The sequence below is a fragment of the Bubalus kerabau genome, chromosome X (assembly GCF_029407905.1).
Source record: "Bubalus kerabau isolate K-KA32 ecotype Philippines breed swamp buffalo chromosome X, PCC_UOA_SB_1v2, whole genome shotgun sequence".
Lineage (NCBI taxonomy): Eukaryota > Metazoa > Chordata > Mammalia > Artiodactyla > Bovidae > Bubalus > Bubalus kerabau.
The window spans coordinates 9,512,344-9,538,823 of record NC_073647.1 but is presented as its reverse complement, the minus strand read 5'-3'; the positions used below and the strand labels follow the sequence as shown (position 1 = coordinate 9,538,823).

The window sequence follows — 26,480 nt, the reverse complement described above, 5'->3', positions numbered from 1 at the left end:
AACTTCCTTATCCATTCAACTGCCAATGGACACCTACATTGCTTCCATATCCTAGCTGTTGGAAACAGTGCTAAATGAGCATTGGGGTACATGTGTCTCTTTCAATTCTGGTTTCCTCGGTTTGTATGCCCAGCAGTGGGATTGCTGGATCATATGGCAGTTCTATTTCCAGTTTTTTAAGGAATCTCCAAACTGTTTCCCCATAGTGGCTGTACCAGTTTGCATTCTCACTAACAGTGTAAGAGGGTTTCCTTTTCTCCACACCCTCTCTAGCAATTGCTTGTAGACTTTTTGATGGCAGCCATTCTGAATGGTGTGAGATGATACCTCATTGTGGTTTTGATTTGCGTTTCTCTAATAGTCAGTGACATTGAGCATCTTTTCATGTATTCATGTGTTTATTAGCCATCTGTATGTCTTCTTTGGGGAAATGTCTGTTCTTTGGCCCACTTTTTGATTGAGTTGTTCATTTTTCTGGAATTGAGCTGCATGACCTGTTTGTATATTTTGGAGATTAATTCTTTGTCAGCTGTCTCATTTGCTATTTTCTCTCATTCTGAAGTCTGCCTTTTCACGTTGATTATAGTTTCCTTCATTGTACAAAAGCTTTTAAGTTTAATTAGGTCCCATTTTTTTTGTTTGTTTTTATTTCCATTACTCTGGGAGGTAGGTTATAGAGAATCTTGCTGTAATTTATGTCAGAGATTGTTCTGCCTATGTTTTCCTTTAAGAGTTTCATAGTTTCTGGTCTTACATTTAGATCTTTAATCCATTTTGAGTTTACTTTTGTGTATGGTGTTAGAAAGTATTCTAGTTTCCTTCTTTTATAAGTGGTTGGCCAGTTTTCCCAGCACCACTTGTTAAAGAGATTGTCTTTTCTCCATTATGTATTTTTGCCTCCTTTGTCAAAATTAATGTGTCCATAGGTGTGTGGATTTACCTCTGGGCTTTCTATTTTGTTCCATTGATCTATATTCTTTTGTGCCAGTACCACACTGTCTGGATAACTATAGCCTTGTAGTATAGTCTGAAGTCAGGAAGGTTGATTGCTCCAGTTCCATTCTTCTTTCTCAAGATTGCTTTGGCTATTTGAGGTTTTTTGCATTTCCATACAAATTGTGAGGTTATTTGTTCTAGTTCTTGGAAAAATACCATTGGTAGTTTGATAGGAATTGCATTGAATCTATAGATTGCTTTGGGTAATATACTCATTTTCGCTATATTGATTCTTCCAATCCACGAACATGGTATATTTCTCCATCTATTTGTGTCATCTTTGATTTCTTTCATCAGTGCTTTATACTTTTCCATATATATGTCTTTTGTTTCTTAGATAAATTTATTCCTAAGTATTTTATTCTTTTAGTTGCAATAGTGAATGGGATTGTTTCCTTAATTTCTCTGTTTTTTCACTGTTTGCGTATAGGAATGCAAGGGATCTTTGTGTATTAATTTTATGCCTAGAAACTTTGCTATGTTCATTGATTAGCTCTAGTAGTTCTCTGGTGGTATCTTTAGGGTTTTCTATGTAGAGGATTATGTAATCTGCAAACAATGAGAGTTTTACTTCTTTTCCAATCTGGATTCCTTTTATTTCTTTTTCTCTGATTGCTGTGGCTAGGACCTCCAAAATTATGCTGAATAGTAGTGGTGAGAGTGTGCACCCTTGTCTTGTTCCTGATTTTAGAGGAAATGCTTTCAATTTTTGCCATTGAGGGCAATGGTCACTGTGGGTTTGTCTTATATTGCTTTTGTCATGTTGAGTTATGTTGCTTCTATGCCGGCTTTCTGGAGAGTTCTTCTCATAAATGGGTGTTGAATTTTGTCAAAGGCTTTCTCTGCATCTATTGAGATAATCATATGGTTTTTATCTTTCAATTTGTTAATATGGTGTATCACATTGATTGATTTGTGAATATTGAAGAATCCTTGCATCCCTGGAATAAAGCCCACTTGGTCATGATGTATGATCTTTTTAATGTGTTGTTAGATTCTATTTGCTAAAATTTTGTTGAGGATTTTGCATCTATGTTCATCAGTGATATTGGCCTGTAGTTTGCTTTTTTGGTGGCATCTTTGTGTGGTTTTGGTATTAGGGTGATAGTGGCTTCATGGAATGAGTTTGGGAGTTTACCTTCCTTTGCAATTTTCTGGAAGAGTTTGAGTAGATTAGGTGTCAGCTCTTCTCTAAATTTTTTGGTAGAATTCACACGTGAAGCCATCTGGTCCTGGGCTTTTGTATGTTGGAAGATTTTTTAATACAGTTTCAATTTCCACACCTGTGATGGATCTTCAAAGATTTTCCATTTCTTCCTGATTTAGTTTTGGGAGGGTATACTTTTCTAAGAAATTTGTGCATTTCTTCCAAGTTGTCCAATTTTATTGGCATAAATTGCTCATAGTCATCTCTTATGATCTTTTGTATTTGTGTTGTCTGTTGTGATTTCTCCATTTTCATTCCTAATTTTGTTGATTTGATTCTTCTCCCTTTTTTTCTTGATGATTCTGGCTAACAGTTTGTCTATTTCATTTATCTTCTCAATGAACCAGCTTTTAGTTTTGTTGATCTTTGCCATAGTCTCCTTCATTTCTTTTTATTTCTGCTTTGATTTTTATCATTTCTTTGCTTCTACTAACCTTAGGGTTCTTTAATTCTTCTTTCTAGCTGCTTTGGGTATAAAGTTAGATTGTTTATTTGATTTTTGTTTCTTGAGATAGGCTTGTATTGCTATGAAACTCCCTCTTAGCACTGCTTTTACTGAATCCCATAGGTTTGGGATTGTCGTCTTTTCATTTTCATTTCTTTCTATGAATATTTTGATTTTCTTTTTGCTTTCTTTCATGATCTATTGGTTATTCAGAAGCTTGTTGTTTAGCCTCTGTGTTTTTTATAGTTTTTTTTTCCTGTAGTTGACATCTAATCTTATTGCATTGTGATCAGAAAAGATTGAAATGATTTCAGTTTTTTTTTTTTTAATTTACCAATGCTATCTAGCATTGGTAAATTTAAAAAAAAAAAAAAAACATGAAATATATGACCCAGGATGTGATCTATCCTGGAGAATGTTCCATGTGCACTTGAGAAAAAGGTGAAATCCATTTTTTTTTTGGTGGAATGCCCTGTACATATCAATTAGGTCTAACTGGTCCATTGTATCATTTAAAGCTTGTGTCTCCTTGCTAATTTTGTTTGGTTGATCTATCCATAGGTGTGAGTGGCATATTGAAGTCCCCCACTCTTATTGTATTACTGTTAATTTCCCCTTTCATACTTATTAGCATTTGCCTTACATATTGAGGTGCCCCTATGTTGGATGCGTTTATAATTGTTATATCTTCTTCTTAGATTGATCCTTTGATCATTATGTACTGTCCTTCTTTGTCTCTTATCACAGTCTTTATTTCAAAGTCTATTTTATCTGATATGAGTATTGCAGCTCTTGCTTTCTTTTGGTCTCCACTTGCATGAAGTATCTTTTCCTAGCCCTTCACTTTCAGTCTTTCTGTGTCCCTAGACTTGAGGTGGATCTCTTGTAGACAGCATATATAGGGGTCTTATTTTTGTATCCATTTGGCCAGTCTTTGTCTTTTGGTTGGAGCACTTAACCCATTTACATTTAAGGTAATTATTGATAAGTATGATCATGTTACCATATATTTTTGTTGTTTTGGATTTTTTTTTTTATATAAATCTTGTCTGTGTTTCCTGTATAGAGAAGATCCTTCAGCATTTGTTGAAGAACTGATTTGGTGGTGCTGAATTCTCTCACCTCTTGCTTGTCTGTAAAGTTTTTTATTTCTCCTTCATATCTGAATGAGATCCTTGCTGGGTACGATAATATTGGTTGTAGGTTTTTCTTTCTTCACTTTAAGTATGTCCTGCCATTCCCTTCTAGCCTGAAGAGTTTCTATTGAAAGATCAGCTGTTATCCTTATGGGGATTCTCTAGTGTGTTATTTGTTGCTTTTCCCTTGCTGCTTTAAATATAAGCTCTTCGTGTTTAACTTTCGTTAGTTTGATTAATATGTATCTTGGGGTGTTTCACCTTGGGTTTATCCTGTTTGGGACTCTCTGGGTTTCTTGGACTTGGGTGGCTACTTCCCTCCCTATTTTGAGGAAGTTTTCGACTATTATCTCAAGTATTTTCTCATGCCCTTTCTTTATGTCTTCTTCTAGGACACCTATGATTCAAATGTCCAACCCTGATCTTATGTCCCAGTTTTAATGGGGCACTGCTCCTTTCCTATGTTAAAAGATGAACTGAGGCATATTAAAAGTTTTAGAGTTTATCTAAGTAAAAATGAATCCAAATCAGGCAGCCTTCAATTTAACGAGGAGGAGATCTGAGGAGCTGTATAAAAAGAGCAACTTTTATAGGCAGAAGGAAATAGGAACAAGGATGTTATCCTAGGCAAAAAAGCAGATTGTTTATTGCAAGTTTACTTTCCCTTAAGCATTGGCAGGGATTAGTTAGATTACGCACTTGGTGTTGGTAAGGTGATTAGATTAAGATTCCATTCATTGGAAAGCCAAAGCTATAATTGGGCTCCCCTTGTAGCTCAGATGGCAAAGAATCTGGCTGCAATTCAGGAGACCCAGGTTCAGTCCCTGGGTCAGGAAGATCCCCTGAAGAAGGGAATGGCAACCCACTCCAGTATTCTTGCTTGGAGAGAATCCCATGGACAGAGGAGCTTGGCAGATTACAGTCCATAGGGTCGAAAAGAGTTGGACATGACTAAAGTGACTGAGTGGAGAAGGCGATGGCACCCCACTCCAGTACTCTTGCCTAGAAAATCCCATGGATGGAGGAGCCTGGTAGGCTGCAGTCCATGGGGTCACAAAGAGTCGGACATGACTGAAGCGACCTAGCAGCAGCAGTAGCAGCACTAAAGTGACTGAGCCTGCAAGGAGCCATTTGTTTGAACAGTAAACAAGCAAGAGTGGTACCCTGTCTCCCTGTCTGTGGGGATTTAGTTCTAAGACTTAACTTCTTGCTTGAAAAAGAATGAGAAATTTTATTTTTCCTCTGATAGATACAACTGATGTGTATATAATGGGTTAACATTTATATATACATATTAATGGGTCAAAAAGTATATAAAAGGATAAGAGTTCTTTTTTTTTTTTTTTTTTTGGTCTCTGCAGTCTATTGCAGAGGAAGAAATTTTTCTCTATGCTTCTAGATTTTTTGATTGGTCCAAGAATTAAATAACACAGGTTAACAGCAGGAAAAAAAATCACACAAAAGTTTAAGAAACCCATATATACATGGGAGAGGCTCAGGAAAAATAAGTAATTGGCCAAAATGGTCAAAGCCATTACCTTAAATACCATCTTCAGCTAAAGACAGAAGAGGATGTTGTGGGTATTGGTTTGAGACTTCAAAGGGAAGGAAAGCAAATCACATAGAGATGGAAAAACAAATATTTTGTAAATAAATGCTCTTGAGCCACACAGAAAAAGTGGGACACAGAGTAGAAACTGATTTTTAGGCCCTGCCTAGAGTTTCCCTTAAGAAAATCAGTTTCTACTCTGCTTCCCATTGTTTCTGTGGCTCTGCCTAGAGTTTCCCCTAGGTTTTTCTTGGTGGCTCAGTCAGTAAAGAGTCTGCCTGCAATACAGAAGAACCAGGTTCAGTCTCTGGATCGGGAACATCCCCTGGAGAAGGAAATGGCAACCCACTCAAGTATTCTTGGCTGGAGAATTCCATGTTCATGGTGGGCGTCAGTCCATGGGGTAACAAAAAGTCAGATATGACTGAGCAACTAACACTTTCACTTTCAGAGTTTCCCCTACCACACCTTGCCCATATCATTTGCAGCTATCTCAGTGATAATACTATTTCAGAGCAAATCCACTATCTACATTCCTTTAGGCAGTTTGAAGGAAAGTCAAAGTTTCTTTTAAGGCCCCAAGACTCTTTGGGGCCTTAAAAATAATCAGCTTAAATTAATTCTCATGCCAAAGAGACACATTTTAGGGTGGTGAATTGTGTTCCCCTAGGTTCGTGACATTGTACAGGAGACAGGAATCAAGACCATCCCCATGGAAAAGAAATGCAAAAAAGCAAAATGGCTGTCTGGGGAGGCCTTACAAATAGCTGTGAAAAGGAGAGAAGTGAAAAGCAAAGGAGAAAAGGAAAGATACAAACATCTGAATGCAGAGTTCCAAAGAATAGCAAGAAGAGATAAGAAAGCTTTCCTCAGCGATCAATGCGAAGAAATAGAGGAAAACAACAGAATGGGAAAGACTAGAGATCTCTTCAAGAAAATTAGAGATACCAAGGGAACATTTCATGCAAAGATGGGCTTCATAAAGGACAGAAATGGTATGGACCTAACAGAAGCAGAAGATATTAAGAAGAGATGGCAAGAATACACAGAAGAACTGCACAATAAAGATCTTCATGACCCAGATAATCACGATGGTGTGATCACTCACCTAGAGCCAGATATCCTGGAATGTGAAGTCAAGTGGGCCTTAGAAAGCATCACTATGAACAAAGCTAGTGGAGGTGATGGAATTCCAGTTGAGCTATTTCAAATCCTGGAAGATGATGCTGTCAAAGTACTCACTAAATATGCCAGCAAATTTGGAAAACTCAGCAGTGGCCACAGGACTGGAAAAGGGCAGTTTTCGTTCCAACCCCAAAGGAAGGCAATGCCAAAGAATGCTCAAACTACCAGACAATTGCACTCATCTCATACGTTAGTAGGGTAATGCTCAAAATTCTCCAAGCCAGGCTGCAGTAATACGTGAACCGTGAACTTCCAGATTTCAAGCTGGTTTTAGAAAAGGCAGAGGAACCAGAGATCAAATTGCCAACATCTGCTGGATCACTGAAAAAGCAAGAGAGTTCCAGAAAAGCATCTATTTCTGCTTTATTGATTATGCCAAAGCCTTTGACTGTGTGGATCACAATCAACTGTGGAAAATTCTGAAAGAGATGGGAATACCAGACCACCTGACCTGCCTCTTGAGAAACCTATATGCAGGTCAGGAAGCAACAGTTAGAAATGGACGTGGAACAACAGACTGGTTCCAAAGAGGAAAAGGCTGTATATTGTCACCCTGCTTATTTAACTTCTATGCAGAGTACATCATGAGAAACGCTGGGCTGGAAGAAGCACAAGCTGGAATCAAGATTGCCAGGAGAAATATCAATAACCTCAGATATGCAGATGACACCACCCTTATGGCAGAAAGTGAAGAGGAACTAAAAAGCCTCTTCATGAAAGTGAAAGAGGAGAAGCAAAAAGTTGGCTTAAAGCTCAACATTCAGAAAAAGAACATCATGGCATCTGGTCCCATCACTTCATGGGAAATAGATAGGGAAACAGTGGAAAGAGTGTCAGACTTTATTTTTGGGGGCTCCAAAATCACTGCAGATGGTGATTGCAGCCATGAAATTCAAAGACGCTTACTCCTTGGAAGGAAAGTTATGACCAACCTAGATAGCATATTCAAAAGCAGAGACACCACTTTGCCAACAAAGTCCGTCTAGTCAAGGCTATGTTTTTTCCAGTAGTCATGTATGGATGTGAGAGTTGGACTGTGAAGAAAGCTGTGCGCCAAAGAATTGATGCTTTTGAACTGTGGTGTTGGAGAAGACTCTTGAGAGTCCCCTGGACTGCAAGGAGATCCAACCAGTCCATTCTGAAGGAGATCAGTCCTGGGTGTTCTTTGGAAGGATTGATGCTAAAGCAAAAACTCCAATACTCTGGCCACCTCATGCGAAAAGTTGACTCACTGGAAAAGACTCTGACGCTGGGAGGGATTGGGGGCAGGAGGAGAAGGGGACGACAGAGGATGAGATGGCTGGATGGCATCACCAACTCGATGGACATGAGTTTGGGTGAACTCCAGGAGCTGGTGACGGACAGGGAGGCCTGGCGTGCTGGGGTTCATGGGGTCACAAAGAGTCGGACACGACTGAGCGACTGAACTGACAAATCTCTTTTAGCAGATTGACTGTGCTCCACATTGCAGTCTGATTTAATGCTTATCAATTAATAAACCCTGTCATTTTCCTCCATGTTTTATAGAGAGGTTTTATTGGGTTGGCAGGAAATTTTATTCTTAATTGTTATTTCCCCAACAATTTGACAATGAGGATAGGACCCATTTAGCAGTTCCTGAATTGGGTGGATCAACTCAAAGTCTTGTGGCCATACAACAGTCATGTCAGAGACCCTGAATTAAAAAATTCTTTTTAGTACTCCATTCTTGGGATACTAGCAGATGAATTACATTCTCCAAATTTAAGATTGTATTATTAAGTATAAGTGATCAGTTCAGTTCAGTTGCTCAGTCGTGTCCAGCTCTTTGCGACCCCATGAACTGCAGCATGCCAGGCCTCCCTGTCCATCACCAACTCCCGGAGTCCACCCAAACCCATGTCCATTGAGTCAGTGATGCCATCCAATCGTCTCATCCTCTGTTGTCCCCTTCTCCTCCTGCCTTCAATCTTTCCAGGCATCAGGGTCGTTTCAAATGAGTCAGCTCTCTGTATCAGGTGGCCGAAGTATTGGAGTTTCAGCTTCAGCATCAGTCCTTCCAATGAACACCCAGGACTGATCTCCTTTAGGATGGACTGGTTGGATCTCCTTGCAGTCCAAGGGACTCTCAAGAGTCTTCTCCAACACCACAGTTCAAAAGCATCAATTCTTGTGCACTCAGCATTCATCATAATCCAACTCTCACATCCAGACATCACTACTGGAAAAACCATAGCCTTGACTAGACAGACCTTTGTTGACAAAGTATGCCTCTGCCTTTTGATATGCTATCTAGGTTGGTCATAACTTTCCTTCCAAAGAGTAAGTGTCTTTTAATTTCATGGCTGCAGTCACCATCTGCAGTGATTTTGGAGCCCCCCAAAATAAAGTGAGTTTGAGTGAAATCTGGGAGTTGGTGATGGACAGGGAGGCCTGGTGCGCTGCACTTCATGGGGTCCCAAAGAGTCAGACATGACTGACTTAACTAAAAATAAAGTCAGCCACTGTTTCCCCATCTATCTCTCATAAAGTGATGGGACCAAATGCCATGATCTTAGTTTTCTGAATGTTGAGCTTTAAGCCAACTTTTTCACTCTCCACTTTCACTTTCATCAAGAGGCTCTTTAGTTCTTCACTTCTGCCATGAGGGTGGTATCATCTGCATATCTGAGGTTATTGATATTTCTCCCGGCAATCTTGATTCCAGCTTGTGCTTCTTCCAGCCCAGCGTTTCTCATGATGTACTCTGCATAGAAGTTAAACAAGCAGGGTGACAATATACAGCCTTGATGTACTCCTTTTCCTATTTGGAACCAGTCTGTTGTTCCATGTCCAGTTCTAACTGTTGCTTCCTGACCTGCATACAGGTTTCTCAAGAGGCAAGTTTGGTGGTCTGCTATTCCCATCTCTTTCAGAACTTTCCGCAGTTTATTGTGGTCCACACAGTCAAAGGCTTTGGCATAGTCAATAAAGCAGAAATAGATGTTTTTCTGGAACTCTCGTGCTTTTTTGATTTTTTTTTCTGCTATTGTTTTACCAGATCCTAATCAAATAGATGATCATCATTCTACAATGATAACAGAAGAAAACACTAGGCCCCAGTCTGATTTATTCGATAATCATTTTGAGGGCAGCTCTCATGTTGACTTACAGGTCATTTACCCGAGACCAAAGTAGCCAATTTAAGGCTTTCTTTGCTATGGTGACTTATCATGAAGTTTGTGTCTGGTATTAAGTTAGCACAAGCAGATAAGTTAATAGCCATCATTAGAGTTGAAATCCTTGGTTCTACTGTTGCTAAGTGTGTGTTTGATGTCTGTCATGCAACAGAGAAAATTTAGAAAAATTGGAGGTTCTTGGTTTCTATGAGAACTGAAACATCTTGTGGAGATTTGAAAGCTGATTTGTTAGAGGCTTTTCAATTGCCTATTCAGATTATCAGTAATCTATTGCAGAGGTCATATGGGGCAAAATGATGCAATTTGTGAAGGCAATGATTATGCTGAAAGAGCTGCAGAAGCCACTACTAAAACGTGACAGACTTCAAATATAGAAGCCCCATTTCTAATACTAGAAACCTCTATCCATCTTCTAAAACAAGCTTCACAAAGGGAAATGAACAAATGGATTGAAAAGGGGGCTAAAAGAAATTCAACTGGACTATAGGAATTACTAACAAAATGATTCCTGTATCACAGTTTTTATTTGCTTGATTAGTTTATTATGTTATCAACAAAATCAAACTGAAAGGGAGTTTTTAAAGGCACTAGACTAATACTACATTTTGATATTTGGCAAAACTAATACAATTATGTAAAGCTTAAAAATAAAATTTAAAAAAATAAAAAAAATTAAATCATAAAAAAGATGAAATTTTTTAAAACATATTAAAGAGTTTTGTTATTTGTCAGCAGAAATCTTTACAGACCACTCCCAATGTAGGTGCAGAAAGTTTTCCCTGACCAACTTTACCAGGAGCCCAGTGGCACTTCGATTTCATAGAATTGAGGCCTATGGAAGGTAGATTTTGTCTAGTGGTGTATGTATGATGTCTTTTCCCTCTTCAAAACCAGATCCTCAGGCATTGGGGTAAAGTCCCTCTTCATGCACATAATCCCCACTGTTGAGATACCAGAGTTTATTCAATCAGATGGAAGAGATCATTTTATGTCTATTGTTGTTGAGGAATTATGCAAATGTTTGCAGACTCCAAAAAGCTATCATATTCCAAGTAGAATAAAAAACTCAAACTCTAACAAATTCATTAGCTGAGATTCAGTGATCTATGGGTAAAATGGCCTAGAGAGTTACCAATAGTTTTGTTAAAAGTTAGAGCAGCTCTTGCAAGCAATAATGTTCTCCCTTAGAACTTACACTTGGCAGGTCTGTGAATTTGGGTCTGAAATCACTTCCTCCACTTTGATTTAACTGAATTCTCTCATTATCATGTTTGATACCTAAAATGGCTTTTATCTTCCCTAGAAACCCTGAGACAAAGTCAGAAGACCCTAGAGGGACCTACTGGAAGAAGTCTGCCACTCCTGTTCAACTGAACAATTTAGTTTCCATAAAAGTGCTCTGGAGAAAAGATGCATTGTCACCATGCTGAGGGGCCACTTCAGGTGCTACTGATCACCCAAATGGCCAAAGTGAAAGAAAACCCATTTAGGTTCATGCTTCCCACATGAAGCCAGCTCTTCAAGAGGACTCAACTGTGGTCTGCAAAAATGACTTGAAACAAATTTTCTGGAATAAATGGTGTTGGTACTGAACTCAACTGAAAGGGGGTATTAAGAACTTATTACTATTCTCAGACTGGACTGCCTTGTTATCTTATTCAAAATATTAAGGAATAGTAGTATAATAGTGATTATTTGTTGTTGCATTACTCTTAGAATCACATTTTACTAGCAAGCAAACAGGTTATTTGTTACACCACTTCTGTACTCCCATAATGGTTCATAGAGTCACACATTTCTCATCGGCTCTGAATTGTACTCCCAGTATGGACAGGGCCTGGGCTTATAAATCCAACAATTTGATTATTGGCATTAAAAAATAGAACTGTATTCATTACAAGCTTTTTATAATATTAAGGTGAAAATAACTAATATGCATCCAGATACTCAAGCCCCAAATTTGACACAAATGTTTTGTTAACTAGCCTGTTTGTAAGGGTGGTATATATGACTAGTAATATATGATTATATGATTACTAATAGAAATGATTACTATATATGTATGTATTAGTAATAGAAATGATTAGTATATATGATTATTAATAGAAAGACAGAAAGCTGGCATTTATGGATAGAGACAACAGAAGACAGGTATAATGTCACTGTTAGTCACTTTGGGATACAAGTTTTTCCAGGTCTAGTGCAGACAAACATGCTTATTATATTGCGTGGACCAAAATGTTTGTTCAGATTTTCTTGCAAGATACTACGGAAAAATCTAAAACTTTTTGGCCCACCTGATACTATTTATAATAGTTAAATATCCATGGGTAACTACTAAGTTAGAGGTGAAAAATGGCCCAGAAGTTGGGTTTGCCCTCAAGATATAAATGATTGGAGCCATGTATCTTGAACACTGGGCGTTGAAGGGGAGAATTTGCCACCCCCTAAAATGCCTCTCTGCCATAAGGATTACCTTAAGTTGCTTCTTTTTAAGAAATAGCAGATACAGGAAAAGCTATTAGTAGAGTGGAAGTTACCCTTTTATAAGAGATATTTACATCTATAAGAGAAATCTTCATTCCTAAGGGTGTCTCCCTCTCTGTACCAGGAAAAGGAAGATGATATAACCTCCAGAAACTTAGCAGTGGAGAAGGCAGCACCTCAAATCTGCATAACAACTATATCCTAGTTTTCTGTGTGTTGGCTAGTCACCTCCCATAACTGCCAGCCCACCTCCAATATCTTCAGTTGTCTTAGCTGGAAATGGTATATACGTTGAAGGCTTGGGCCATTTTGGAGAGTTACTCAGTTTTCCTGGATCTCTCCCATGTATATGGGAGGTATAGTGAATAAAAGTTGCTCAGTCATGTCCAACTCTGTGACCTCATGGACTGCAGCCCACCAGGATCCTCTGTCCACGGGATTTCCCAGGCAGGAATACTGGAGTGGGTTGCCATTTCCTTCTCCAGGGGATCTTCCCAAGCCAGGGATCAAACATGGTTCTCACACTGCAGGAGGACTCTTTACCCACTGAGCCACCAGGGAACCCCTTCCAGGGAAGTATATATGTATATATGTTATTAAACTTTTGTTTGTTTTTCTGTTAATATTTTATTACAAAGGGGTTTCAGTCAAGAACCTAGAAGGGGAGAGGGAAAATTATTTTTTCTCCCCTACAAAGTTTAATCTATACCCTTCAGTGGGTGTCTTATAGGACTTTGATACTAGATAATGGCCATGCGTTTGTGTTTTGTATCTGGGAAAAGTTTTGGGAAGATTGAATAATTACAGAAGGGTCTAGTTTATTCTGTAATTATAATGTTACTTCTGTGAGGGGAAATGTATTGTGGCTTAAGAAAAACTCAGTTAAAAATCAGTTGAATTATATGCTTAAGAGTCAAATATTTTAGCTTCCAAATCTATTGTAAATCACCTGAACTTACATTATAAAATAGAATTGACAAAATGATGATACATGACTACACACACAGATGTTTCCATAAAAAGCTGTATTGTTTTGAAAAGACCTACTAACATTTGGCAGTCTCCTAGTGGAAAAAAAAACAAAACAAATGGTCACCCTAGAGTGAGGCCCACAAAAAGGTAAACCCCACTAATCCATAAATAAATAACTTCCAATCAGTTTTACTTTTTTTTTTTTTAAAGTCAAGTGCACTGGAGTAAAGCCCTCAGTAAAATGCACCCGCTTAAATGTACGGTTATGAGTCTTGACAAATATGTACCCTAGCATATACCACAATCAAGAGATAGAACATTTCCATACAACAAAAAGGTCCCTTCAGTCTCTCTGCAGTCAATCTGCACCCTACCACTAGCCTCAGACAACCACCAATCTATTGTTACTGTGGATAAGTTTTGCATATTACAGTATCTCATCTAAATGGAAGTATGTGAATTTTTCTGATTTTTTGTTCAATTTAGTTAATTTCTTGAAATTCATGCTGTTGAATATATCCGATTTTAATTTTATCCATTAGTATTAATATGTTAATTATATTAATCCATTGTATTAATATACCACTTTTTTCCCATTTAAATGTTGATATTTTGGTTGATTTCTAGTTTGAGACTAAAATAAATAAAACTGCTATGAACACATTTCATGTGTAAGTTATTTTGAAAACAGGTTTCATTTTATTTGGAATGTACAAGTATGTACATTCTTATACATTGTAAATGCTAGGTTGTTTTAGAAGTCCAAAATGCTAGGTTATATCATAAGAGTATTTTGACTGTTTTGTTTTGGGGGCAAATTAAGCTCAGAAGCTGAGTTTGTCTTTGCCAGAAATTAATTTAACACGGATTCACTGTGGGAATTATGATAATTTCACTAGCCAAGAGAATACAGGATGTCTCTGAGTAAACCAATAAAGAAATAACATACTCAAAACAAACGACAGATTAATTACACTGCTGTACCAGGCAAGGTTAGATGAAAGGAATAAAGTCCAATTTAGTTAAGGTGTATCTTTTCTAAGAGTTTTGGTTTCTCCTGAGAGAAGGCTTTGCCAACCAAGATCTGACTTCCAGCTGCTACCATAAAAATAAAAGACCCTAGTTGCTAGAGTGTGTTGCTAGGGAACAGTGGTTCCTGTGCCCATAGGTATGCTGAACTTCTCTGGCTACAGATCAGACCACTGCCAATAAAGGCATTGCCTTTTACCTAGGTAGAACTAATGCCCCAAGGTCTTCAAAGAGCTATTAGCAAAGGGTAGCTTCTACACAGACTGAACTCAGATATTTCTCACAAATTCTCAGTATTTACAGTCTAAATATCTCTTGCCATAGTTGCTTCTCCTCCTGTTCTTACCAATAAGCCCCTAGAAGGGCCCCTCAGCAGCTGGGCTACCAAGCGCTTATCAATTACAACAGATGACAACTTACTTCATTCTTATATCAAAACAACTTTACTTCTAAAAACAACTGTTTTGTGTTTATCATAAACAAGTAAATTAAAACTTCACTTTCGTCATAAACAAGTGGATTTGAAATAGCAAACTAAGAGTCAACATTGACATTTTAAAAAAAAACTGCCCAACTAGTTTCCCAAATAGCTGTGCCATTTTACACAACCCCCAGCAACATATATGAGTCCCAATGGTTCTGCATTTGCCCCAAAACTTGGAACTTAACAGTCATTTTAATTTTAGCCATTGTGGTATCTAGTATCTCATAGTGTTTTTTATTTGCATCTTTATGTTGACTAATGATGTTAAACATCTTTTAATATACTTACTATTCATATCTTTTGTGAAGTATCTGTTTAAATCTTTTTTCTCATTTATGTTGTATTGCTTGTCTTATTGAGATTTAAGGGTCCTTTGTATATTATGGATGAAAGTCCTTTATGAGAGGCATGTATTACAAATATTTTCACCCTGCTCATGACTTGCCTTTCAATTTTCTTCTTGAAGAACAGAAGGGTTTTTTTCTTTTATGTTTTAGTGCAAGGCTGCAAAGATTTCCTCCCATGATTCTTTTAGAAATGTTATTTTTTTTTTGTTTAGTTCTATAAGGAATTTAAAGTAGGTTTTGTGTTGATATGAGGTAATGGCCAACATTCATTTTTTTCCAGTTGTTCTCATACCATTTGCTTCAATGGCTATCTTTCTCCAGTCAATTACCTCGGCAATTTCATCAAAAATTGAATGAACATATATGTGTAGGTCTATTTCTGGACACTCTGTTCTGTCTCGTTTCCCTAAGTCACAGTATACTTAAGGACAAAGATGTTACCAGCAACATGCTGGTAAATGTTTACCAACAGGCACTTTGGGAACATGGGTACAAACAACCAAACAAAAAATGTTGATTTGCAGCATTTGCTGACTGCCAAGGTATAAATCCTAGATAGCATTTTCAAAAGCAGAGACATTACTTTGCCAACAAAAGTCCGTCTAGTCAAGGCTATGGTTTTTCCAGTGGTCATGTATGGATGTGAAAGTTGGACTGTGAAGAAAGCTGAGCACTGAAGAATTGATGCTTTTGAACTGTTGTGTTGGAGAAGACTCTTGAGAGTCCCTTGGACTGCAAAGAAGATCCAACCAGTCCATCCTAAAGGAGATCAGTCCTGGGTGTTCTTTGGAAGGAATGATGCTAAAGCTGAAACTCCAATACTTTGGCCACCTCATGTGAAGAGTTGACTCATTGGAAAAGACTCTGATGCTGGGAGGGATTGGGGGCAGGAGGAGAAGGGGATGACAGAGGATGAGATGGCTGGATGGCATCACCAACTTGATGGACATGAGTTTGGGTGAACTCCGGGATTTGGTGATGGACAGGGAGGCCTGGCGTGCTGAAATTCATGGGGTCACAAAGAGTCGGACACAACTGAGCAACTGAACTGAACTGAAGGTATAAATTCTCTAAACATGGTCGATTTCAAGATATTCTGCACTACAAACTCCACCTGCCTCAGACTGTCCAAACTATAGTCTCCAGCTCCTCAATTCAGCGAGACTTCCATTTCTTTGCTTGGGTACCTTCTTCCAGAAGTGGATATGATCACAGAGCTCACCTTGTTTTCCTTCCCTAAGAAATCATAGACCTGTAATGGCTCTAGTCCGAAGTCTGAAAAACAGTTGTGTTGCATATTTTGTACAATTTTCTAGTTTTTTGGCAGGAGGGCCAGTCTGTATTTGTTATTTCATCCTGGTCAGAAATGCTTCTCAATTAGCTTTAAATGCCTCACACTTGAATAGGTCACAAAGCACTATGTATTTGAGGAGAGCCTCTAACATGAAAAACAGGAAGCAAACAAAAGATTTTAATATAGAAAGCAGAAGAAAACTTTTTTTATAACTATGCTATCTTTAGAGAGTTACGATATTTAATCCATGAAACAAGGAAAACGTGCTGTAAGAAAAGGAAAAATGAGAAGGAAGATGTCTTAGAAATTAAATATACACATATACAAATATACATGTGTGTATATAATTATATATATTCACTCATCTATATATGAGATATAACTAAAAATAAGTTACAGATTGGAAAAAAATTCAAAATTTTTTCCTAAAACTTTAGAACAAAAGGACAGAGATAGCAAAAAAAAAATAATAAATAAATATAGGATCAACCCAGGTCATTCAATACTGCTTTCAGAGAAGGAAAAAAAATATATAAAATTTCAGAAATAATCAGAGAAAATTTCTACATTTAAGACTCATGTTTTCAGTTTTAAAAGAAAAAGGTCCAGCACAATGATTAACCCACAACAAAGCACATCATCACAAAACTTTGGAACACCCAGGAGAGAGAGATTATTTTAAAAGCTTTCAGAGAGAAAGAATGTGAAACACACAATGAAATACAGAAGAGAATGACATTACGTTTCTCAACAGCAACATTAGAAAGTAAAAGAGGATGAATGCCTTCAAAATTCTGAGGGAAAATTTTTTGGACCATAAATGCCATACTTTATATCAATCAAATATAAAGGCAGACTATAAAGACACTGGAGACATGTAAGGTCTCAAAAAATAACAAGAGCTCCATCAGAAAGAAGTGAGTAAACAAAGAAAAGATGGCACCAGGAGATCCAGAAAACAGAACCACTAGAGAACTACATAAGAGAAAGAGTATTTTGTGTCTTCTGTTTGCTTGTTTTATAATGATGAAAGGCAGCTCCAGGATAACAGTTATACAGCAGAACTAAAGAGCAGACAGTCCCGACTGAAATGACATGATGGGGAACTTCAGGAGGCATGTCTCCAAGAAAAAAAAGTAGAACAAATTAATTCCTGTGCCTTCCAGTATTAAGAAAAGCTTACAACTCTGGAGGGATTATGAAACTTACATAGAAAACTACACCAAATATGAACACATTTTTAATCCCAAAGTAAAACAGAATTTATAACAAAGTGTCTTGATCCAATCAGGCTATATAACAAAATACCACTGACCGGGTAGCCTATAAACCACAGATATTTATTTCTCACAGTTCTAGAGACTAAAGTCCAAGATCAGAGTGCCAGCATGGTCAGGTGAGAGTTCTCTTCTTCACTGCAGATTTCTTCTTGTATCCTCCTGTGACAGAAGGGGCTAGTTAGCCCTGTGGGATCTCACTAATCCCACTGAGGGCTCCACCCTCACCATGTTATTATTGCCCAAAGACCCATACCTGCTATCACCTTTGGGGGTTAGGATTTCGACATAGGAATCTTGCTGCTAAGTCACTTCAGTCGTGTCCGACTCTGTGCAACCCCATAGACAGCAGCCCATCAGGCTCCCCCGTCCCTGGGATTCTCCAGGCAAGAACACTGGAGCGGGTTGTCATTTCCTTCTCCAATGCATGAAAGTGAAAAGTGAAAGTGAAGTCGCTCAGTTGTGTCCGACTCTTAGCAACCCCATGGACTGCAGCCTACCAGGCTCCTCCGTCCATAGGATTTTCCAGGCAGGAGTACTGGAGTGGGGTGCCATCTCCTTCTCCGTTAGGAATCTTAGGGAGACACAAACATTCAGACCATAGCAAAAAGAAAATAATAATACGTAACTCAGCTGGCTGTGCACAATATTTATATAGCTGTAAATAATACTGATTTATCTGTATATTGGGACAATAGGAAAAGAAGTGTGTGTGAGGGAAGAAAGATTTTGATAACTAAATCTCCATATTAAATAGTATGAAATAGATAACGCTAAAGTTAAAAATCGAGAAAACACAACAAAGCCTTTTAAAATATGAAGGTAATAACAGAAGAAATAACCCCGGGGGATAGGACTCAGGAGTGATGAGGACAGGTCGGGGACTAATGCTTTCACACATGCGCCTTGCAGTACTAGTAGTTCAACTTTTAAACTAAGAGCACATATCACTTTGATAAAATTTTCTAATTAAATTTTAAAATAATTTCTTCCTGGCACTATTTCTAATTTTTCCTTGGATGAAATACCTCAAAATGGAAAGGTCAGGACATGAGGAGGAGGAAAGGGATGACATCTAATACACCTGGCTTGAATTACTGCCCAGTGGTCTACCCATTCACACTTGTTCAATTCCTTCTAAGGCTAGATCTTGAATCTAGACTCATGGTTCTGGAGTCAAACTGACGTGAGCTCAAAATTACCTAGTATGCAAAATCCAAATGCTCTTTTCCCCAAAACAGAGGAAACTAATAAATTAGGACTATTGTTTTCACGAAGGTAGGCCAAAGTCACTGAGCTCTGTTCCTAAAGTTGCTTATCTTCATTAAGGGAAAATGAGTAACATCTGGTGGCATCCTGATTACATCCGCTTAATTTGGAAACACTGCTTGTTCACTTGCTTACTTGTTTGCTTACTCTTTTATGTGTGTGTCTCCATAGAAAAATTAGGGAGAAATCTATCCCTTTGTATTCCAAAAATGGCAAAGGAAGTCATAATTAGATTTCATTGATTTAGTTTCCTCCCTAGGGGGAAGAAGTAAAAAGAGGGTAGAACACTTTCCATAGCTAGAATTTTCATCTTAAACTCCCCACAGAAGTTTGGCTCTGGACTGGGGTGGGGGAGGGGGGGGCCCTTTCATCTAAAGATTAATTCCAGCTGTGGAGTTCAGGACCATCAAGACAATTTGAAGATTCCCAACTTCAGACAGAAAACTAGAGGAAGTGTGGCTAATACAAGGATATTTGGGGATATGTCATTTGATAGAGAATAATAGTAAAGCTCTTAAAAATAATATTTTAAGTTAGAATGAAATATTTAAATATATATCTTTAAGATTCCTTGATGGACCTAGAGTCTTATACAGAGTGAACTTAAATCAGAAAGAGAAAAACAAATATCATATATTAATGCATATATATTGAATCCAGAAAAATGGTACTGCTGCTGCTGCTAAGTCACTTCAGTTGTGTCCTACTCTGTGCGACCCCATAGACGGCAGCCCACCAGGCTCCCCTGTCCCTGGGATTCTCCAGGCAAGAACACTGGAGTGGGTTGCCATTTCCTTCTCCAGTGCATCAAAGTGAAAAGTAAAAGTGAAGTTGCTCAGTCATGTCCGACTCTTGGCGACCCCATGGACTGTGGCCCACCAGGCTCCTCCATCCATGGGAGGTGCCATTGCCTTCTCTGGAAAAATGGTACAGATGAACCTATTTGCAGGGCAGGAATAGAGACACAGACATAGAGAACAGACGTGTAGTCACAGCAGGGGAAGGGGAGGGTAAGAGGAACTGAGAGAGTAGTATTGACATATACATACTATGATGTGTAAAATATATAGCTGGTGGGAATCTGCTGTATAACATAGGGAGCTCAGCTCCACACTCTGTGATGACCTAAAGGGGTGGGATAGTAGGGTGGGATGGAGGTTCAAGAGGGAGGAGATATATGTATACATATAGATGATTCACTTCATTGTACAGCAGAAAGTAACAACATTGTAAAGCAATCATACTCCAATAATTAAAAAAAAAAACATTTCCTGGTGTGATTTTTTTAATTATTATTAGCTAACTCTAATCCTGATCAGGTAAGAGGGCCTTTATTATACTGTTTACCTTTCATTTCCCATTGCAACGCCTCATCCCATCTCAAAGACAGACAGACAGACACACACACACGCAGTAATTTACTGGCCTGGGCTCTCAATATTCCATATGTTTCCCATATTTTGAGGTATCCAGTTCTGCCTATTGAACTGTGAATGTCCGCCTACACCCTGCAGCTGAGTCTATGCCTGCCTCAATCCCGTTATGCCAGTCTAGTTGCAGGTCTCAGTCTTTCCAAGTCTGCCCCATCTTGTTTTAAGACACGACACGAGTTCTGACCTCTGTGGTATTACAGAATAGAGCTACCAGCCCTTCAAGCTCTTAAAGGCAGTCAACTCCTGAATCCACATTTTTTTTCCACCTCTTTTTCATGTGGGAATTCACTACAGAAAAGCTGCATTTAACTTGGCTTTCCATCAAGGTCCTTGCATTATAGTTGCTGGATTCACTTTAGCCCAACACCATTATAACAAAAATACTCTAACTTGGATTACCATTAAGTTTATACTTCCAATGCAGTGATTTTCATATTTTGGTGTGCATTAAAATCTCTGTAGGGGTGGCGAAAATGCATATTCCTGGGCTGCATTCCCCCTACCCCCAATAAGAGATTGAGTCAGTACATATAAGGTAGAGTCCAGAAATCTGCAGTTTATCTAAGCACTCAGGTGATCTGATGTCATGGGATGCTGTGGTCCACAATTTCAATTTACTAGCTTGTCAATGAAGCCCAATGGTCCATCCAAGTAATTGAGTAAGAAACAGAAATTCTTTTTTGGGGGGGGGGGCGGACACAAATTCTCCTTTCAAGGGCTTTGAAGAATTGCATCTAGAAATCTGCTTTTCCTCTCTGATGGGGTTAAATACAAAGAGAAGGAAATCAAGCGCTATACTGCTGGCTCTGCCCCTTTAAAGAATGTCGCTATTCTGTAAATGGAATGCTTGCTTGCTTCCTTCACAAAGTTCTGCTTGCTGTGGGAGTAAAAGGTGTTATGATTGCAAAATTTGTGTTCACCAGACAAATTCTAGTTCTTTCATATGCCTTTAGACAATGCTGTCTCTTAACTGTTTGTACAGCACTTCAAAATCCTGAGTAGGTGGTTTCAGTGTGGGCTAATGCCAGGGTTATTTACAGAAGATGCAAACAGAATTAAGACAGAGCTGTTCAAGAGGACAGAACAGTAGCCTCCCCAGCAATCGGGACTTGTATTTGCTAGAGCCACTGAATCATTGTGGAGCACAGACTGCCTACCTCCTTAAGGAGTGGGAAGTAAATTACTTCTCAGGCTCAAAGACGAGAATCTGGCTTAAACATTCCATGTGATGCTCTCCTACTTCAAATTCTAGGCTCTCATAAGATCCCAGGCAATGAAAGAAATAAGAGAAATCATCACAGTTCTGACTCTGATGATTCTAAGGCCTTGAGCAAGTCTTTCACTGTCCTGAATTCATAGAATTAGGATGGTAATATTTACCTCACAATATGGTTTCAAAAAAAAAGTTATGAAAATATGTAGCAGAGTACCTGACAGTAAAGCACCACAACATATATTTTTTCATTGTGCCTCATAATTTGGTCTGGGGTCAATGCCACACCAGTCCCTCAATGGCAGTGAGTATCCCCAGCCACCATTTAGCTCATGGCAGTACCCTTTTCCAGGGAACACCACATGCCATTTAATGGGGTTGATTTTGAGGTGTGGCTGTCAGTTACCAGTGTAACAGAGTAGCAAGCAGGTTTTAATGTGAATTGAGGATTCCTCTCATTTCCTTAAAAATTCCATTTTGACTCACTTATTTTCACAGTATATTAATGAAGGTTAAAAATTATATATAGCAAATTCCAGATTTATCTAGCAATTAAGGCACGGGCTCTCAACAGCTCTCAAAACCACCCTTATGGGTGGTTTTCCAATTTTCTGAAAACCTGATGAATGCTACAAATCTTCACTCTTTCCTCTGGAGAAAAAAAAATACATGCACATCAAATTTCACAGTTTATGGAGGTTCACAGACTCCCTACAGACCAGGCTAAGAAGTCCTGAAATAAGTATCATCACGCACCACTCTGTCTCCAGTAAAATAGGAGACTAAGCCCTTCTTACCCTGAGAACAACATAAGAACTTCTCCAAAACGGCTGTTAAAACCCCACAGAAGACTTGTGTGGGCTCCTTTAACAGACACTTGGGTTCTCAAAAGGACTACATACGGCATATGTCTAGGCAATGATGGGGTTGCCATGGTGAGGAGATTAAGAATTCAATTTTATAGTTTAGCAAAAATGTCTTCTAGCTTCTGTAAATCAGGCAAAAATGGAAGGCAGGGTGGGAAGAATAGTCCAAGAAAACAAAGTTTTCTCAAAGGGTCTCATCCAAATTTCAAGGGTCATGTTATCCACATTGCTCAAGTGATATTGCAATTATGCTGGAAAAATGCTTCTGCTCCTTCACAATCAGGCACTGCTCACCACCCTCCCAAGTCTGCTTTTCCTAATGGGTATTTTAGAATATCAACTCGCCGGTGCTCCAATTCTCAGATACCAAGAGTCAAACAGCAAGAGATCTATTTTTCAGATGACAAGCAGCTGAGAGAGGCAAGGATGAAACAGGCTGTGTACAGTAAATAACAAATTAAACATCAGGCAAGAGACAAATGGTAAACTCTGTTCAATTAACCTCTATTATTACATATTTTTTAAACTTTCAGTGTAGGCAAGACATGGTCATTAATAACCCATCTGCCTCCTACAGAGAGCTATGCTGGGGTCACAACAGTGTCATTCAGATATAAAGGTAACAATTCTGGCTTTCCCCCACCAAAATGTGCATGCAGAGTTGCTCCTCCATAACAATCATCTCTATTCCTTCAACCTTAAGATTAAAGATATGTTTTTAAGAGAATGCTGGTCAAGTCAGGAATGCAATTTGTGGCCAAAGAACAAGACATATGTGGCTTGTACATGCTATGTATGCACGCTATTTATATGCATGCCCTTGACCTCATTTGCACAAGTCTCTCCTCATCAATCAGCCTTATCTGAGGAATCAAATGCAAACACAGAATTTGTTACTTTCTCTAGAAAGGAATGATATCCAGGGAGAAAATTAAAGAGATCAATGGCAGCTCTGGGAAGAAAAAGATGGCTTTTAAATTAATTGATAAATAATGAATTGAAATAGGCAAGAAAAAGAAAAAATTGAAAGACAACCTTAGAACTGAAAAAATGAGACTCATCTTTTCTAATACTCAGCTAGCATCTCTCACATTAGTATCTTCAGCAATGAGATTCAATGAAGATGTCCAAGTGACAGTTATGTCACCTGGTCATAAGACTTAAAGTGAAAGTGCTAGTCACTCAGTCATGTCTGACTCTTTGTGACCCCATGGACTGTAGCCATCTAGATCTGATAGAGTACCTGATAAACTATGGATGGAGGTTCATGACATTGTACAAGATATAGGGATCAAGACCACCCCCATGGAAAAGAAATGCAAAAAAAGCAAAATGGCTGTCTGAGGATGCCTTACAAATAGCTGTGAAAAGAAGAGAAGTGAAAAGCAAAGGAGAAAAGGAAAGATATACGCATTTGAATGCAGAATTCCAAAGAATAGCAAGAAGAGATAAGAAAGACTTCCTCAGTGATCAACCTAAAGAAATAGAGGGAAAAAATAGAATGGGAAAGACAAGAGATCTCTTCAAGAAAATTAGAGATACCAAGGGAACATTTCATGCAAAGATGGGCTCGATAAAGGACAGAAATGGTATGGACCTAAGAGAAGCCAAAGATATTAAGAAGAGATGGCAAGAATACACAGAAGAAAGAATCAAAAAATATCTTCACGACCAAGATAATCACGATGGTGTGATCACTCATCTAGAGCCAGACATCTGGGAATGTGAAGTCAAGTGGGCCTTAGGAAGCATCACTATGAACAAAGCTAGTGGTGGTGATGGAATTCCAGTTCAGCTATTTCAAATCCTCGAAGATGATGCTGTGAAAGTGCTGCACTCAATATGCCAGCAAATTTGGAAAACTCAGCAGTGGCCACAGGACTGGAAAAAGTTTTCATTCCAATCCCAAAGAAAGGCAATGCCAAAGATGCTCAAACTACCACACAATTGCACTCATCTCACAGGCTAGTAAAGTAATGCTCAAAATTCTCCAAACCAGGCTTCAGCAATATGTGAACCGTGAACTTCCAGATGTTCAAGCTGGTTTTAGAAAAGGCAGAGGAACCAGAGATCAAATTGCCAACATCCTCTGGATCATAAAAAAAGCAAGAGACTTCCAGATAAACATCTATTTCTGCTTTATTGACTATGCCAAAGCCTTTGACTGTGTGGATCACAATCAACTGTGGAAAATTCTGAAAGAGATGGGAATACCAGACCACCTGACCTGCCTCTTGAGAAACCTATATGCAGGTCAGGAAGCAACAGTTAGAACTGGACATGGAAGAACAGACTGGTTCCAAATAGGAAAAGGAGTACATCAAGGGTGTATATTGTCACCCTGCTTATTTAAATTCTATGCAGAGTACATCATGAGAAACGCCGGGCTGGAAGAAGCACAAGCTGGAATCAAGATTGCCAGGAGAAATATCAATAACCTCAGATATGCAGATGACACCACACTTATGCAGAACGTGAAGAGGAACGAAAAAGCCTCTTGATGAAAGTGAAAGCGGAGAGTGAAAAAGTTGGCTTGAAGCTCAACATATAGAAAATGAAGATCATGGCATCTGGTCCCATCACTTCACGGGAAATAGATGGGGAAACAGTGGAAACAGTGTCAGACTTTATTTTGGGGGCTCCAAAATCACTGCAGGTGGTGACTGCAGCCATGAAATTAAAAGATGCTTACTCCTTGGAAGGAAAGTTATAACCGACCTAGATAGCATATTAAAAAGCAGAGATATTACTTTGCCAACAAAGGTCCATCTAGTCAAGGCTATGGTTTTTCCAGTGGTTATGTATGGATGTGAGAGTTGGACTGTGAAGAAAGTTGAGCGACAAAGAATTGATGCTTTTGAAATATTGTGTCGGAGAAGACTCTTGAGAGTCCCTTGGACTGCAAGGAGATCCAACCAGTCCATCCTAAAGGAGACCAGTCCTGGGTGTTCATTGGAAGGACTGATGCTGAGGCTGAAACTCCAATACTTTGGCCACCTCATGCAAAGAGCTGACTCATTGGAAAAGACCCTAATGCTGGGAGAGATTAGGGGCAGGAGGAGAAGGGGATGACAGAGGATGAGATGGCTGGATGTTATCACTGACTCGATGCACATGAGTTTGGGTGAACTCCAGGAGTTGGTGATGGACAGAGAGGCCTGGCATGCCGCGATTCATGGGGTTGCCAACAGTCGGACATGACTGAGTGACTGAAATGAACTGAACTGAACTGGACTGTAGCCAACAGGCTCCTCTGTCCATGGGATTCTCCAGGCAAGAATACTGAAGTGGGTTGCCATTTCCTTCTCCAGGGGATCTTCCCAACCCAGGGACTGAACCTGGGTTTCCCGCATTGCAGGCAGACTCTTTACTGACTGAGCCACCAGGGAAGACCTCATAAGATTTAAAGGATACAGACTTTTCCATCAATAAGTGAGGTTTTCAAGTTCTTTGGGATTGCTCCTGCATTTTTCTGCTCTCCTCTGGCTATATTCTCTTCCTACAAGACCTCATCTAGTCCCACAGCTTTAAATACCATCAACACGCCAATTATTCTCAAATTTATTTCTCCAGCCTTGACATCTCCCAGCTCTGTATGCTCAACTGCCTACTTAATTGCAATTCACAGGGTACCTAATAAAATACCTAAAATACATACAAAAAAGGAAATGAGGAAGGAACCAAAATGGTACAATAGGGAAGAAATACAGAAGGCAGTATTGAAGTAATTAAGGATCAAAAATAATAGAAGCAGTATAGAAAACAAATAACAAAACGGCAAGTTTTCCTCAATTATTAGTTTAAGTGTAAATGCATTAAATTCACCTATTAAAATACAGTGTGGATTTTAAAAATGACTCACCTATATGATGTCTTGGAGAAAGCAATGGCACCCCACTCCAGTATTCTTGCCTGGAGAATCCTATGGACAGAGGAACCTGGTAGGCTGCAGTCCATGGGGTCGCTAGGAGTCGGACACAACTGAGCGACTTCACTTTCACTTTTCACTTTCATGCATTGGAGAAGGAAATGGCGACCCACTCCAGTGTTCTTGCCTGGAGAATCCCTGGGATGGGGGGGCCTGTTGGGCTGCCGTCTATGGGGTCGCACAGAGTCGGACACGACTGAAGTGA

At 38.9% G+C, this 26,480-nt stretch overlaps 1 long non-coding RNA gene across 1 annotated transcript in view; it reads right to left on the bottom strand.

Annotated features, from left to right (window-relative positions):
* Window positions 1-17,516: 17,516 nt before the first annotated feature.
* Window positions 17,517-26,480, bottom strand: part of LOC129639767 (uncharacterized) — a 60,886-nt gene continuing 51,922 nt past the window's right edge. The window contains exon 3 of the long non-coding RNA XR_008708591.1: window positions 17,517-17,728. This is a non-coding gene — a long non-coding RNA (uncharacterized LOC129639767). The remainder of the gene's footprint in view (window positions 17,729-26,480) is intronic.